The sequence below is a fragment of the Rattus norvegicus genome, chromosome 17 (assembly GCF_036323735.1).
Source record: "Rattus norvegicus strain BN/NHsdMcwi chromosome 17, GRCr8, whole genome shotgun sequence".
NCBI lineage: Eukaryota > Metazoa > Chordata > Mammalia > Rodentia > Muridae > Rattus > Rattus norvegicus.
In genome coordinates, this window is record NC_086035.1 from 48,156,464 (window position 1) to 48,171,423 (window position 14,960).

Here is a 14,960-nt window from a genome sequence, read left to right on the forward strand (position 1 = left end):
GCCTAAGCCAGCCACACAGGCCAGTCCCTGAAACTGAATCTCTCCAAGGTTCCCCAGCTGAAGATACTGCTGCCATAGCATCCCTTCTCACCTCTCAGCATCCCTCAACAAATAACTCTCCCGAAGAAACAAGAACCTGGACTTGCAATATAAACTAGGAATGAGCCGATAGAGCGTTATGGGGGAGAGGGAGGAAAGCATTCTCTCAGCAGGGTAGGAACTAAATTAGGAAGAAACAAAGATTTCCTTGGTGTTTATGCTTTTATTTGTTTTGTTTTTGGTGGAAAGGTTTTCTGTAGTCTACTCTGGCCTCTATCTCCCAAATTCTAGGATTACAGGCAATGGGCCATCTCACTTGCAAACTTTAAATCCGGCGAACTGTTTTCTCATGCTCTTTTTTTGTTTTAATTCTTTTCATACATAACAGGAAAGCAATTGGAGTCCTATTTCAGAGTCCAAGTGCCCATTAATCCATAAATAATACATTAGCTAGTATTATGAGTTACCACTAGTTATGCAGAGAAACTATAACAAATTGTTTGCTAACCTTGTAAAAACAAGTCACCAAGATTCCTATCATGGTTGTGCTTATTTTGTGTGGCCTCCTATTGTGTCACTTTAACTGGAGGAGAAAATGACCTTTTTCCTCATGGTGTTGCCTTAATGAAGGTGGAGAAGTAGCCCTGTCTTCACTGATGCTATTTAGATGAGCTGTCCCTCAAAGAACTTTCTTTTCTGAATCCTAACAGATCCCTCTACCCCTTGCCATGCATGATGCTTATAACCCCAGGCATTCTTGCAACTAACACATCCAGCCTATGGTTTTCTGAGGGATCCTGTCTTAGGTAAGGTTTTACTGCTGTGAACAGACACCATGACCAATGCAAGTTTTATAAAGTACATTTAGTTGGGGCTGGCTTACAGGTTCACAGGTTCAGTTCTGTATCATCAAGGTAGGAGCATGGCTGCATCCAGGTAGGTGTGGTACAGGAGGAGCTGAGAGTTCTACACCTTCATCCAAAGGAAGCCAGGAACAGACTGAGCATCCTTGGGCAGCTAGGAGGAGGGCCTCCAAGCCCACCCCCACAGGGACCACTTCCTCCAACAAGGCCACACCTTCTAATAGTTCTACTCTCTGGACTGAGCATATGAAAACTATCACAGACCCCCAGCACTGCTTTCCTCCCCAACAAAGTGACTCTTCAAACAGATTCCAAAGACATCTTCCAGAACTTTATGGAATGATAGAAGAGTTCATTTTCAAAATTAAAAGATAATTTAACAGCATGATTCTTACAATCATATCTATCAAGTGTCCACCGTCCTAGTTCAAATCTAACAACTCAGACTTTATCAAAAAGCCTTCAAAGTAATGTGGTAGAAAAGCCCTGATTTTGTGTGGTGCAGAACAGCCATGGAGAGCCTGGGATCACACAGGGATGCTTCTCTTGCTGCCTCATGTACCCACGAGTTTCCTATTCCTTTGGGAAGCTGAGAGACACCCTTGAGAACAAGATGGGAGCAGCATGGTCACAAGAATGCCATCTTAGCCAAACTTTAATTAGGCTTCTTTACTTCTTTAGTCCTCTTCTCAACTAGGTCTCATCATCTGCAACCAAATTTCAACAAGAATCCAGCTAAGCCAGTACAGGCCCAAGTGCTGTTGATATCTAAGTAGGCCTTTCTTTCTCTAACTTTAGCATCAACTCAAAATCATCTTGAGAATTTTCTGTCCAATAGCCCTTACCCTCCCATTGGCTGTGAATCCCCTGATGTTCCTGTTATATCTGGCTCTAAGTTTAATCTCTCTCTCTCTCTCTCTCTCTCTCTCTCTCTCTCTCTCTCTCTCATATTACAATACCCTTGAATACAGCCTTCTTGCTTGTTTAACATTATTTGGTATGAATTTTGACTCTTTGCTCAAAGTAACCCAGCTCAGGATTTAGGATGTGATCAGCTTTCCAAAGAAGATATCAGGAACAGATGTCTAGACATCATTAGTAGCTAATTTCCTGAAGAAATGAAAGCAGATCTTCAAACTTATCCTAAACAATAGAGGGAGTGACACAATGATAAAATAAAGTTAAAGAATCTTGCAATCTCAGTATAAGCAAGCAATATTACTCAATGGAATGCAATGTCTTAGTTTGGATTTCCATTGCTGTGAAGAGACACCCTGACCAAGGCAACTCTTATAAACGGCAACATTTAATTGGGGCTCCTTACAGTTCAGTTCAAGCCATTATCATCATAACAGGAAACATGGCAACATGCAGGCATACTTGGTGCAGGAGAAAGAGCTAAGAGTTCTGCATCTTGATTTGAAGGCAACCAGGAGAGACTGGCATCCTCAGGCAGCCAAAAGGAATCTCTCTTCTGAAATGGGTAGTGCCTGATCATAGGAGGAGACCTCCAATGCCCACCCCAACAGTGACACACTTCTTCCAACAAGGCCACACCTCCTAACAGTACCACTCCCTCTAAGCCAAGCATATTTAAACCACCACAATGTCCTTGCATGATTAAAAAACAAACAAACAAACACTTCTTAGCAAATTAGAGGGAGCAGAAATGAGCTTCAACATAGTAAAGGCTGTAGCTGACATACCCTTTGTAAATGTCACACTCAATGAGGAAAAAAAGCTTAAAAGACTTTTCCCTCTTTCAAGGTCAAGACAAGAGCTTTCTCTCACCAGTTCTTTTTAATTTAGTCTCAGACTCTACTAGTCAGGCAAGAGGGGAAAATTATAAAAAGGAATCCTGATAGGAAAAAAATAAAATTGTCTTTCAATCCTCAGTACCACAATTTTTACTAAAAAAAAAAACAAACAAACAAACAAAAGGGAAAAAATTATCTGGTCTTGCTAATGAGATGATTTTACATAGAGAAAATCCTAGAGACTCCACAGAGAAACTATTTGAACTTATAAACTTAATGAAGGTGAGGAACATAAAATGTACTTTAACGAGATGATAGTGTTTCTACATAGTGATATTATAATGTCTGAAAAGGTAGCTCTATGGCAGGGAATTCACCTAGAATGTGCAAAGACCTGGGTTTGATCACCAAGTCAGCATCAATGAGAAAGAAGGAAGAGAAAGAAGCGGGGAGGTGGGGAAGAAGAGGAAAAGAGGTGTGAGCAACAGTTCCTGGAAAGAATGGGTGCCTTCCATTGAATCTTCCACAAGGCTGATTAGGTGCTTAGAACTTCAGGGAATGTGGCTGTTCTAAATGCTGCAAGTCCAGCCACATTATCTTGAGCCACCTTAGGCTCACCCTACAATCATTTATTGCCCTCCTCTCTACCTGACCTAACAGCTTTGTGGCCTCTAGATACATCACTTGCATGTACATATAGGGCACTAGTTTTCTGAGCAAACACAAAACTAAAAATACCGTCAGATAGCCAGAGGCCTGCAGTAGAACTTTCCCATTGAACTATGATTTGGTTTTAAGTTGAAGTAATGGGTCTGTCTCTCTTGACTTCAGATAATCATTATATTGTTGAGTTAAGCCAGAGTATGGAGTCTTCTATCCAGGCAAGATTCTCCTAAAAGGAGAAAATTGATGATGAAAAATAGCTGTTCATGGATGGAGAGATTGTTCAGAGGTTAAAGGCACTTGTCACCCTTCCTGAGTTTGGCTCCCACACCCAAGTCAGGTGGCTCACAACTGTATGTAACTACAGTTCCAAGGGATCTCATACTTCTGACCAAGACACCACCCATCTTTTCTTGTAGCATGGAGGTGACTGTCTCATCTCACTGGTGAGAGGTGAACCTCACAATCTCATAAAATCTGGCTAATCAGTGCAAAGGGGGAAAGCTTAGGAAATATGACTCTTTCTCAGCTAAGTATCTTCAATTGAAGGACATTTTTTATGACTATAAAACCTGAAACTGAAACTACTAGAAGAAAACATGGAGAAAGCTCCATGACATTACTTTGCACAAGCAACGACAGAAACAGAAGCAGATGAGCAGGATTGCACCAAATACAAAGTAGCTGCACAGCAAAGGAAGCACTGAGCAAAATGAAGACACGTGGTGTGGTAATCTCCACAGGATTCATATAAAGACCAAAGAGCTCATGTTGGCACTATTTTCCACCTCCTAAAAGTCCCTGCAACTCAATACCATGCTGGGGACCAAGTAGACAGCACTGAATCTGCAGAGGACAAGCCACTTCCCAACCAAAGCACAGAGTTAGCAGAAGACTGTCCCTGCCTTTCCAGGCAAAAGTGCCGTGTGCAGCAAGTACTAGGAAATGTGGGATGGACACGTGCTGTGATTGACACATTCTGTCCTCTTCATCGCATGACATATGTGGATTCATTCCACTCAGGCTCATCTTCTTGTCTAGACCTAAATCTCTTCAGCAGCTCTCCTGCTGCCGTTGTCTCATCCCTGACACTGGGAGGTACAGGCAGAATGAAAGGAGGGTGCTAACCAAATCTGCTAGAAGCCTTTGCAGTCTCACGGCTATGAAATAACCCAGCAGCATTCCCTCCCTCTTCAGAAGCATCACAGCAAAGAAACACTGCCATTTCCTCTCGAATTTTGGAACTAGGCATCTACTTACATAAGAATAAATAAGGTGTCCATTTATATAAGAACATATATAAGAATACAAATTTAAAAATGTAAGATGTGTTTTTCCTCCTTACTGGGTCCAGCATGGCCTCAGAAGGGGTGGAATAACTTGGTTCCTAGCCGTGGAACAGGACCAACAGGGCATGGGCCTCCACAAATGTCTGTGGCTGCTGTGGGCATAAAGCTTATTTGTATAATAATGTATATATTTTTACGTTCCTCCTTCAAGGAATGCTCCTGTGGTTAATGTTAATGTTTCCATGATTATTAGAAATAGCGCGAGTCCAGGAGTGGAAGGTGTGTCTATGTCTTTAGCAAAATGGTGAATGCCAGGATCTTCAGGACAGCCCACGAGGCTGTGGGAAAGAACTCTAAAAATATGAATTTGAAAATACATAATTTCTCAACTATGCAAAAATGTAAGGATGCAATGAATTGTAGAAGGAGCTTCACAGATCTAAAGGAAAGAGGCAGCTACACTAGGAGCCAGCTTGCCAGAAAGATCTAAAGATGGGCAGATACAAATACAGGCAGACCCCCTGCATTCAGAAGGAAGAGGCAGGCAGGCCTCTGATTTACATAACAAGTTCCAGGCCTGCCAGAACTACCTAGTGAAACCTTGCCTCAAGCAAAATGTGGGAGGGGACATAAGGCAGAGTGTATTGGGTGCCTTAAAAGAGGAAGAGGAGGCAGTTGTCTGACTATGACAAAGGCTCATTGTTGGTATATGTTCTGGCTAGCCTTCTCCTACTGTGATAAAACACTATTTCAGCTTACACTTCAGATCAGAGCTGTAACTCAGTGAGTCCAGGACAGAAACTCAAGCAGGAACTGAAGTAGAAACCATGACAGAACTGTTCTTACTGGCTAGCTTCTGGGTCAGGCTCAGCCAGCTTTCTCATACAACACCCTACTGCCTGGGATGGTACTCCCTCCAAGGCACCACACCTTCCTATATCAATTGTCAATCAATCTCTTGGACATGGCTGCAGGCCACTCTGATGGATGCAATTCTTCAATTGAGGTTCTCTCTTTCCAGGTGGCTCTAGGTTGGGTAGAGTTGACAGTTTTGCTCATGTTGGGCAAGGAGAGGAAGCAGATGGAATTTATACCCTCTTGGAGCTATTATTAGGCAAAGACAATGGATGTAATTGTTTAGTTTTCCTCCAAATTTTTACACTTTAAATGTCTCACAGAAGAATCACTTTTAAACACTAAGTCTTCGAAAGTTGAAAAGAGAAAAGACTGCCAGTTCTGGGACGTTTGATTACGCCATGTCTGTACACTCTCTGTACTTCTGGTTATAGTGCTTCATACCCTTTCTTTTGATTTAAGTATAACTCTACTTTCAAAAACAGAGAGAAAGGAAACTTAGAGGAACAAATCTCAAATGTTGCAGTATTTTCCCTGCCTGGTGATAGTTGGAAGTGAGTGTGTATTATGTCTCCTTGGCTGCTCTTGGCATAGACCGACATCCTCCACCAGAACCTGGTGATGTCTTTGTCTTCTGCGTCCTCTTTCCTAGTCGTGCTTGCCATTTATTCTTGCTATAGCAGAGTTTGTTTCAATCCCATGCATGTGGCCTAATTCCCTTTAACTAGATTGTTCCATACTCTGCCTTTTTCTCCTACACACTGCTCTCTCTTTGCAGCTGACGTGTACCCTTCTCTGATGTTTCTAGAGTGTTAGTTATTTTCATACTGCTGTGATCAAACTCCTGATAAGAAAAGAAGAGAGGTTGCTTTGGCTTGCAGTGACAGGGAAGGCAGGACAGTGGGGGAACCTGTGACAGCTGTTTGCTCACCCTTCAGCAGGACAGGACCGGAAGCATAGCTGGGCTAAGAACTTCACCATCCAACCTCCGTGACCTGCTTCCTCCATCAAGGTCCCTTCTTTACAAGTGTTGCCAGTTGGAGAACATTTAAAGGAGTCTGTCGGGAAAACTTCACATTCAAAGCATAAAAGCTGATTAAAGAAAATCCCTTTTATATGTTCTCCTAAACATCAGACATCCCTTTAACACTGCCCCAAAGGTGTTTTTATGTTTGTTATTATGTACTGTCTACGCATTTCCTCCTAAGTGAGCTTTTATCTCTCTTGGGTACAAAGATCACTTACCTTTCCATATGCCATATGATCATAAATACAATTAAGTTTTTAATAAACGAGGAACTGAATTGAGCTGCATAATTACCAACTGAAATAGATCAGTGTGTGTCTTCCATTGTACACTTCAGAGAGTTCCTTCCAGAAGCCACTTCAGTCACCCCTCATCCAGAAATGTAACTTAGTGGATTTGACATGCCCATCTAGAGTCTTGCTTTCATTGAGTAGACATGTGCCTCTAATAAACCAGTGGAGGAAAAAGGATGGCTGTCATTTTGTGTCCAGTACTCACCACACACACCTGAGACTCTCAGTTTCATGCTCAACACTGCCAAAGCAAAACAAAGTTATGTTTCCCTAAATCAGCTAAAATCTTTGGAATATTCACTTGTGATTTTGAAAACTATTTTTTACTTTGTTTACCAGGACAGAGCCTCACACCAAGTCCAGACCTTGTCTTCCCCGCCCTAGTGGCTGGCTCTTGATTTGTGATTATCAAGGATGATTTTTCTTTAGCTCACAGACATGAGAAAACTTAAAGAAATCAGTGAACACTTCAAAAGACACGCAAAACTGTATCCATGATTTTGACATGTGAGCATACATACAGACAGCAAAGAGCTGTCTGATCAGCCTGTGTGTCATATAGCTGTAAACAATCTTTTCAAGCAATACTGGATGCTGCTTTTATGAATAGAATGATGTGGTATTTGGGATCAGGAGAAATATTAAGCCTAAATTCTAGTCTCTTTATTTTATGGTTGTGAGATGTAAGCAGTTTGCTTCTTTTCCATTCTCCTCTGCTTCCCCTGCAAGTGTGCACGGGAATGCTTACTTTAGTGAGTATTCCTGTAGATTAAACATGTAGGAGAAAAGACACAAAATGAATATGGAAAGTGTCCAGTAAGCTCCGAGTATTTTTTCATCTATTGTGGTTTAAGTACTTAGAATTTGAGAACTCAGTAGAATATTTCATATGGATTAAATTGAAACACTTTGAATTTTCTGTTAAAAATTCTTTAGTGCTGTGCTAGATCATTAGAGAGCTTGAAGCAGTAATCTTGGAGGAAGCGGAAGTAGTGGTCAAAGAGGCTGAACCTCCAAATAATAGTATAAAAATGATTGCATGCTAAGAATTTCAAAAACCATTACTCAGGCCCCACTGGGATTCGAACCCAGGATCTCCTGTTTACGAGACAGGCGCTTTAGCCAACTAAGCCACGGAGCCACCCGGAAGGCCCTCTTTAGTTTTGGATCAAATTGGAGTTGACTAGGTGAGATGCTAATGTTATTTAGAATTATTGTGCATGTACCGTTCGGATAGACACTGGCCGAAAGAAAAGGACCCCCTTTCAGGCCAACAACACTTGAGCACACTTGACTATTCCGAAATTGCACTAAGCGAGTACCCGAAAACGAAGAAGCCAGGGACCCGAAAGGATTCCGTGAGATTATTACTCCGAGAGACGCTAGACCTGTTCCCAGTTATGGTAACTCAGAATCGTCAGTGCCTGCATGTTCCCTTAGCGCTGTCTCAAAATATATCAGTCAGAAGTTCTAACAAAATCAATGGTATTCCTGACAGGATAGAAAAATAGTACTTTTGAATATTGAAAAATAAAACCCAACGCTTTGTTTTCAAACAGAGTCGTTTCAATTGCAAAAAGCTACAGAGCGGCAGGCCTTTCTGCTGACGCTCGCTCCATGCTTCTAAAATGCAAACCCCAGAGTCCATCGCTGTCCTACCGCTCTTAGGAAGGCGCTGAGATGAGTCCCAAGACCTAAGTTAGGGTTAGGTTAAGTTAGGGTTAGGATAGGGTTAGGGTTAGGGTACCTACAGTCTTCGGAAGGCGTCAGGAGTCCCGAAACTGCTCCTTACCTTCTCTGCTTTTCATTTTTGTGGTTGCTCTGCGATGCTCCTCACGGATCCTCTCTTGGAGAAGCTAAATTCTGGAGAAGCCGAATGCAATGCTTAGTGTTTTACAGAGGGATTGGTTCCAAGATCCCGCCGGCGCCAAAATCAGTGGGCGCTCAAGTATTTGTGCAAAGTGTGTATTACTAAGATACAACTTTATGTGTAACTTCCGAGCATCTCTGGACTATCAACAATCTCTAATTCTTGATTGTTCTATGACTCGTTTTTAGTTCGGTTTAACGGATGGTGTGAGATCCAATTTTATTCTTCTGTGTGTGAATAATTTAGCTGCTCAAACAACATCTGAGATAGTTCATTTTAGTTGTCAACGTGACTGGATTAAGGACCCCAGTGCTTTAGAGAGGGACGTTTTCAAAAAGTTTTAACTAAGGAAAGAAGACCCACCTCAAAGGTGGGAGGCACCATTCGCTAGGCTTAGGCTTCACATTACATGCAAAGAAAAGGAGAAAACAGCTAAGGGCAGACTATCCATCCCCTTTCTCCTTCTCCTCATCTGTTCAAATGTGAGCGGTTTTACATTCTCTTCACCACGGACCCAAACACCCCAACCACTCTGCCAGAATGGATTACACTTTTTGAAACAGGAGCCAAAGTAAATCTTTCCCACCTTAACTTGTTTGAGCCAGGTATTTTGTCAGTGATAAGAAAAGTACTTTTCCCAGCTATACCTCTCTTGGGCATATACCCAAAAGATGCCTCAACATATAAAAGAGACACGTGCTCCACTATGTTCATCGCAGCCTTATTTATAATAGCCAGAAAATGGAAAGAACCCAGATGCCCTTCAACAGAGGAATGGATACAGAAAATGTGGTACATCTACACAATGGAATACTACTCAGCTATCAAAAACAACGAGTTTATGAAATTCGTAGGCAAATGGTTGGAACTGGAAAATATCATCCTGAGTGAACTAACCCAATCACAGAAAGACATACATGGTATGCACTCATTGATAAGTGGCCATTAGCCCAAATGCTTGAATTACCCTAGATCCCTAGAACAAACGAAACTCAAGACGGATGATCAAAATGTGAATGCTTCACTCCTTCTTTAAATGAGGAAAAAGAATACCCTTGGCAGGGAAGGGAGAGGCAAAGATTAAAACAGAGACTGAAGGAACACCCATTCAGAGCCTGCCCCACATTTGGCCCATACATATACAGCCACCCAATTGGACTAGATGGATGAAGCAAAGAAGTGCAGACCGACAGGAGCCGGATGTAGATCGCTCCTGAGAGACACAGCCAGAATACAGCAAATACAGAGGCGAATGCCAGCAGCAAACCACTGAGCTGAGAATAGGTCCCCTATTGAAGGAATCAGAGAAAGAACTGGAAGAGCTTGAAGGGGCTCGAGACCCCAAAAGTACAACAATGCCAAGCAACCAGAGCTTCCAGGGACTAAGCCACTACCTAAAGACTATACATGGACTGACCCTGGACTCTGACCCCATAGGTAGCAATGAATATCCTAGTAAGAGCACCAGTGGAAGGGGAAGCCCTGGGTCCTGCTAAGACTGAACCCCCAGTGAACTAGTCTATGGGGGGAGGGCGGCAATGGTGGGAGGGTTGGGAGGGGAACACCCATAAGGAAGGGGAGGGGGGAGGGGGATGTTTAAAAAAAAAATAAAAAAAAAAAAGAAAAGAAAAGTACTTTTCTCAAAATGCCTAACAAAAGCAACTTAAGGAAGAAAAGTTTAACATGACTCACAGTTGGAGGGTACAGTCAATCAGGATGGGAAATCAGGAGAGCAGAAGCTGAGGCCACACAGTATCTGCAGTCCAACGCGGGGAAACATGTTCAGAACCAGCTGCTTCTCCTTTTTAACTAAGTCCATAAGAATAAGAGTCCTTAATCACCATGGTAGCGTAGCTGGCATCAGGCAGGCATGGCTACCCCAGCAGAAGGTAAAGGCTTATATCTTGAACTGAAACCCCAAAGCTCAACCAAAGCCACACTTCTTAAACCTCCCAAACAACATCACCAACTGAGGACCAAGTGTTCAAATGCCTAAAATTATGGGGAATATCTCATTCAAACCATCACACTGCTCGACAAGATTCATGTAAAGAAATCACACGAAGACGCAGTACCTCCATAGAGGGCAGGAGCTGGACAGACACTGGGATGCTTTGTTTTTTGCTGAGGAAATGTTGTGGGAGACTTTCAGGAATTAGCACTGTGACACCAAAGACAGTGGAAGGAGAAGTTCTGGGACCAAAGCCAGGATGGTCCTGAAAAGCCTCCATCTGGATCCAGTTGGCTTTCTCATTTTAGACTCTAAAACCACAAGGTGAAGTGAGCAAGTAGGCAAGATTTTACACATGTGTATGTGGCAGTCGGCATGTCATTTTGGCTATTTCTTCAGGTCATTCTGTTCCAGGTGGCAAGTAAAGTCATGCTTGGCAAATACACAGTGCAAGCAGTGCTTTAAGTAGATCCTCAAATAAACAATGAATCGATACCCAATCACTGGTCTTCTGTACCTAATTCACTTCAGAAGAACAAGTGTACAAGCTGAAGGAGGTCTGAAGCAGCTAAAGGGGCCTCATGTGCATGTCTGAAGCAGACTTGCTGGAGCCTCTCTCAGTTACTTTCTCTTGCTGTGCGAAGACACCCATGACCAAGGAAGGCACTTACAGAAGAAAGTTTATTTGGAACTTACAGTCTCAGAGGGTTAGAGTCCAGGGCGTTCCAGGCTTCACCTGAGTGGAAGTTGCTGAAAGAACTCAGAGTGTCCCGCCCAGGACAGCAAAGGGCTTCATCCCCACTCCTGCTGCCTCGGCTACTTCTTATCAACATAATGGGGTTTTTGTCCAGAAAACTTTACGAGGTTTATTTATAATTGATACAAAGTTGAACTGTTGAAATGTGTTCACTGAAACATTTTGCTTGCATTGATGCTTTACACCTTGCATTTATATTAAAAATTCACACACAAATGAACATGGAGAAACTGCCAATACCTAATTCTGTCCCCTAGGTTTCCACTCACAATCATATACTTTGACCTTTGACCCCATGAAAAAATATCTAACATTCAGAATAGGAAGAAGAGGAAAAAAATTTTTGAGAATGAAATGTTTCCCCTCATAGTGGACTCTTAAGCACATTCTCCGCGTATGTGGTGTGCTAGCTGGATATCTTTTTGGCATTATTGTTACACATTTGGCATGGATAGCACACAGGTTGGTATCTTCAAAAAGGCCAACCAGATAGGCCTCACTTGCATCCTGCAAAGCACCAACCGCTGCACTCTGGAAGCGCAAATCTGTTTTGAAGTCCTCAGCAATTTCTCACACCAAAAGCTGAGACGGGAGCTTGCAAATCAGAAGTTCAGTGGACTTCCAATAGCACCTGTTTTCAGAGTGCCACGGTATGGGAAGTAACGGTAAGTTTTCTTCAGTTCTCCAGTAGAGGGCACACTCTTGGGAGTGGGCTTTTGTAGTCAATTGTTTCCTGGTCTGCTCTGTAGGGAGCTGCGGTTTGGGCACCTCCTTACTTACCCTCCTTTTCCTTTGGCTGGAGCTCGCAATCGAGAGGCAGCGCAGGTGTTAGAAAGTGGCAGAGGGGTGAGGAAGGCTGCAAACACATCAATTTAACTTTTTATTACAAGAAGAGGAGGACGAGAAGAAGAGCTTACATTCTTTTAATCACCTCCCTCTGCCTTTGATTTTAAAACATTTCTAGGGATTGCTTGCATGTCTGTAACTGTTTCAGTGGCCAATGATGTCTCAGCAAGGCTGAAAATGGAAGAAACGTACAGACAAATGTCTTGATGCTGCCCACATAGGAGTCCCCCTTTAGTACTCCCACTAAGGTGAAACTGGGATCGTGACTGCTTCATGAAGAAGGAGGATGTATTAGAAGATGTGATATAATATAATATAGTGCAAGCTCTAGATATGAGAGTAGGTGTCCAGAGAAGTGCCTCTGTGCTGGAACAATGGCAGTGAATGAATTTTTAATTTTGTCTGTCTGTCTGCTTGTTTCTAAGACATACTCTCAGTGTATAGCTCTGACTGTAAACCATGCTCTAAAACTCAGAGATTTGCCTGCCTCTGTCCCAATTGCTGGGATTGATGGCATGTGTCACCATGCCTAGGCTTAACAGAGTGCTATTCTTCAGGGTTTTCTGGAGGAACAGGATGGACAGAGTGCCCATCTGCTTGGGTTTTCATTCATTTTAAATGAAGTCAAGTTGACAACCAAGATTGGCCATCACAGTGTATTCTGCTGATGGCCATGAAGTGACATCAAAGGAAGCCGAGTGGGGAGTGAAAGGCGGGTAAGGAGTAACCACAGCCTGAAGCTAGTTACCAAACCAGGAATGGTGGCCAGAGCTGTCATCCCAGATACCTGGAGGCTAGCCTGAGCAAATTAGTGAGAACTTGCTTCAAACTAAACAGTAGAAAGAGGCCTGGGAATACAGCTAAGAGGTCAGAAATGGAGTGGTTGGTTGCCTCCCATGCACTAGATTTGATCTCCTGACTCTCCACCAATAAAACAAACAACACCAATAGCAAAAAACAAAACAAACAAAAAAAAACCCCAAAATTCAAACCCTAAAACTGATGAGTAGAAGTCTTGGGATCTGGCAAGTTCCGGTTAGATTGCAGAAGCATGACGTAGCAGAAATGACTACCACTCATGAGGAAAAGGCCTCTGGACTCTTAGCCTGTGGCCTGAAAAGCTGATGAACGCTGTGGCTATTTTTGAATTAACTAAAGTACTCTTGGATCTTAGTACCATCTTACAGTCGCATTTCTCAGACCTATACTGTTGTCAGTAGTTGGCAGAACAGACTGATTTAACCAGAAGGATTACCAAGCCCAAAAACACCTTAGCAAGCCTAAGACTCACACCTTAATGTCCTCTTTCCTTAGGACCAAGTTGCTTCAGCACAAGACCCTATTATAATTGATTGTTCAAAATGCTGTAGTCAGACAGAAGGAAGAGCTGGTATCTGTTGTTAGAACAGACTGATTTAACCAGAAGGATTACCAAGCCCAAAAACACCTTAGCATGCCTAAGACTCACACCTTAATGTCCTCTTTCCTTAGGACCAAGTTGCTTCAGCACAAGACCCTATTATAATTGATTGTTCAAAATGCTGTAGTCAGACAGAAGGAAGAGCTGGTATCTGTTGTTCTCTTCAAGAACTTGACTAATCCATACCCCAACCTGGTAACTCTCCACAACCCCTACATCCCCAGGTTTAAAAGCTTTTAATTCATTTGTAACCAGGCAGAATGCCAATAATGGTTGCTCTGGACTTGGTTGGGGACCAGATGAGGTGGGGCAGTGGAAGGAATAAAGCCACTGGAAAACTTTTCTAAACTCCCTTTACTTGTTAATATCAGTGTCGAAAGTTGGGAGTAGAGGGAAAAGTTCAAGGAGGAATCCCTCCGGACAAAGGGCCCACTAGACAAAGCCCCTTACACAGTGCTACAGAAACAGTCACTAGTTGTGCGAGGAGTCGGGAGAGGCAGAAGAGCACCAGTCCTCAGCATTCAGAGGTGCGGATGTGCATCTTCCCTGATCCCAGACTGGAGCCACGAGAGCGTCCCCAAGATTGGTGCAAATACAGTTCCTAATACAGCTGGTTAACTAAACCTGTTCGTTTGCGAACAGCAATAACAAATTAGTAGGAATAGCTTTGTGCATAGCCCGAAACAGGCTAAAGAGAGAATTGAAATTCTAAAAATGAATGTGGGCCTTCCCCACCATCAAAAATCTGGAGATGCTGGGGATCGAACCCAGGACCTCATGCATGCTAAGCATGCGCTCTACCACTGAGCTACATCCCCACTGCCCAGAAATGCCTGTTTCCTATTCATCTTCATAAAAATTCAAGAGCCTTTCTAGAATTGTTATTTTGGTCTTCTTTGTCAAAATAATAAAATAAATAAAGAGGCCCCCAACACAAGGGGTATTCTGATCAACCTGCACTTTCACAGACACGCCAGTGAGGGTTATGAACTGTCTGGGGTCTAAAACCTCAGTTTAAAAAGCGACCGGGATCCTCTTTTCTTCCTTCAGGACTAAGGACAGATCCTCCCAGAAAAGTTGGGGAACCCTTTGCCAAGTGTTACCTATAATTACGGAGAGGAAGAAAGCACTCACCTGCCGTTGTCATACGGTCTCCGCAGTCTGTCCTAGAGCTATGAAAGACAATGAAAATTAGGAGCCTTGGAGGACAGAGTTCTACAATAAAACCCAGCCCCCCTGTCTTAGCCACAGAGAACGTTTTAAGAATAAAGATGTTAGAGACTTCCCTTCCGCCGATCTTCGCCGCGCCAGGCTTTATCCAAAGGAAGCC

General features: G+C 42.9%; 2 non-coding genes across 2 annotated transcripts; both read right to left on the minus strand.

Annotated features, from left to right (window-relative positions):
• Nucleotides 1–7,853: 7,853 nt before the first annotated feature.
• On the minus strand, nt 7,854–7,927 carry Trnat-cgu4 (transfer RNA threonine (anticodon CGU) 4). The gene has a single exon. It is a non-coding gene; the product is annotated as a tRNA-Thr (tRNA).
• Nucleotides 7,928–14,376: 6,449 nt separating this feature from the next.
• On the minus strand, nt 14,377–14,448 carry Trnaa-agc15 (transfer RNA alanine (anticodon AGC) 15). Its single transcript has one exon. It is a non-coding gene; the product is annotated as a tRNA-Ala (tRNA).
• Nucleotides 14,449–14,960: the final 512 nt, after the last annotated feature.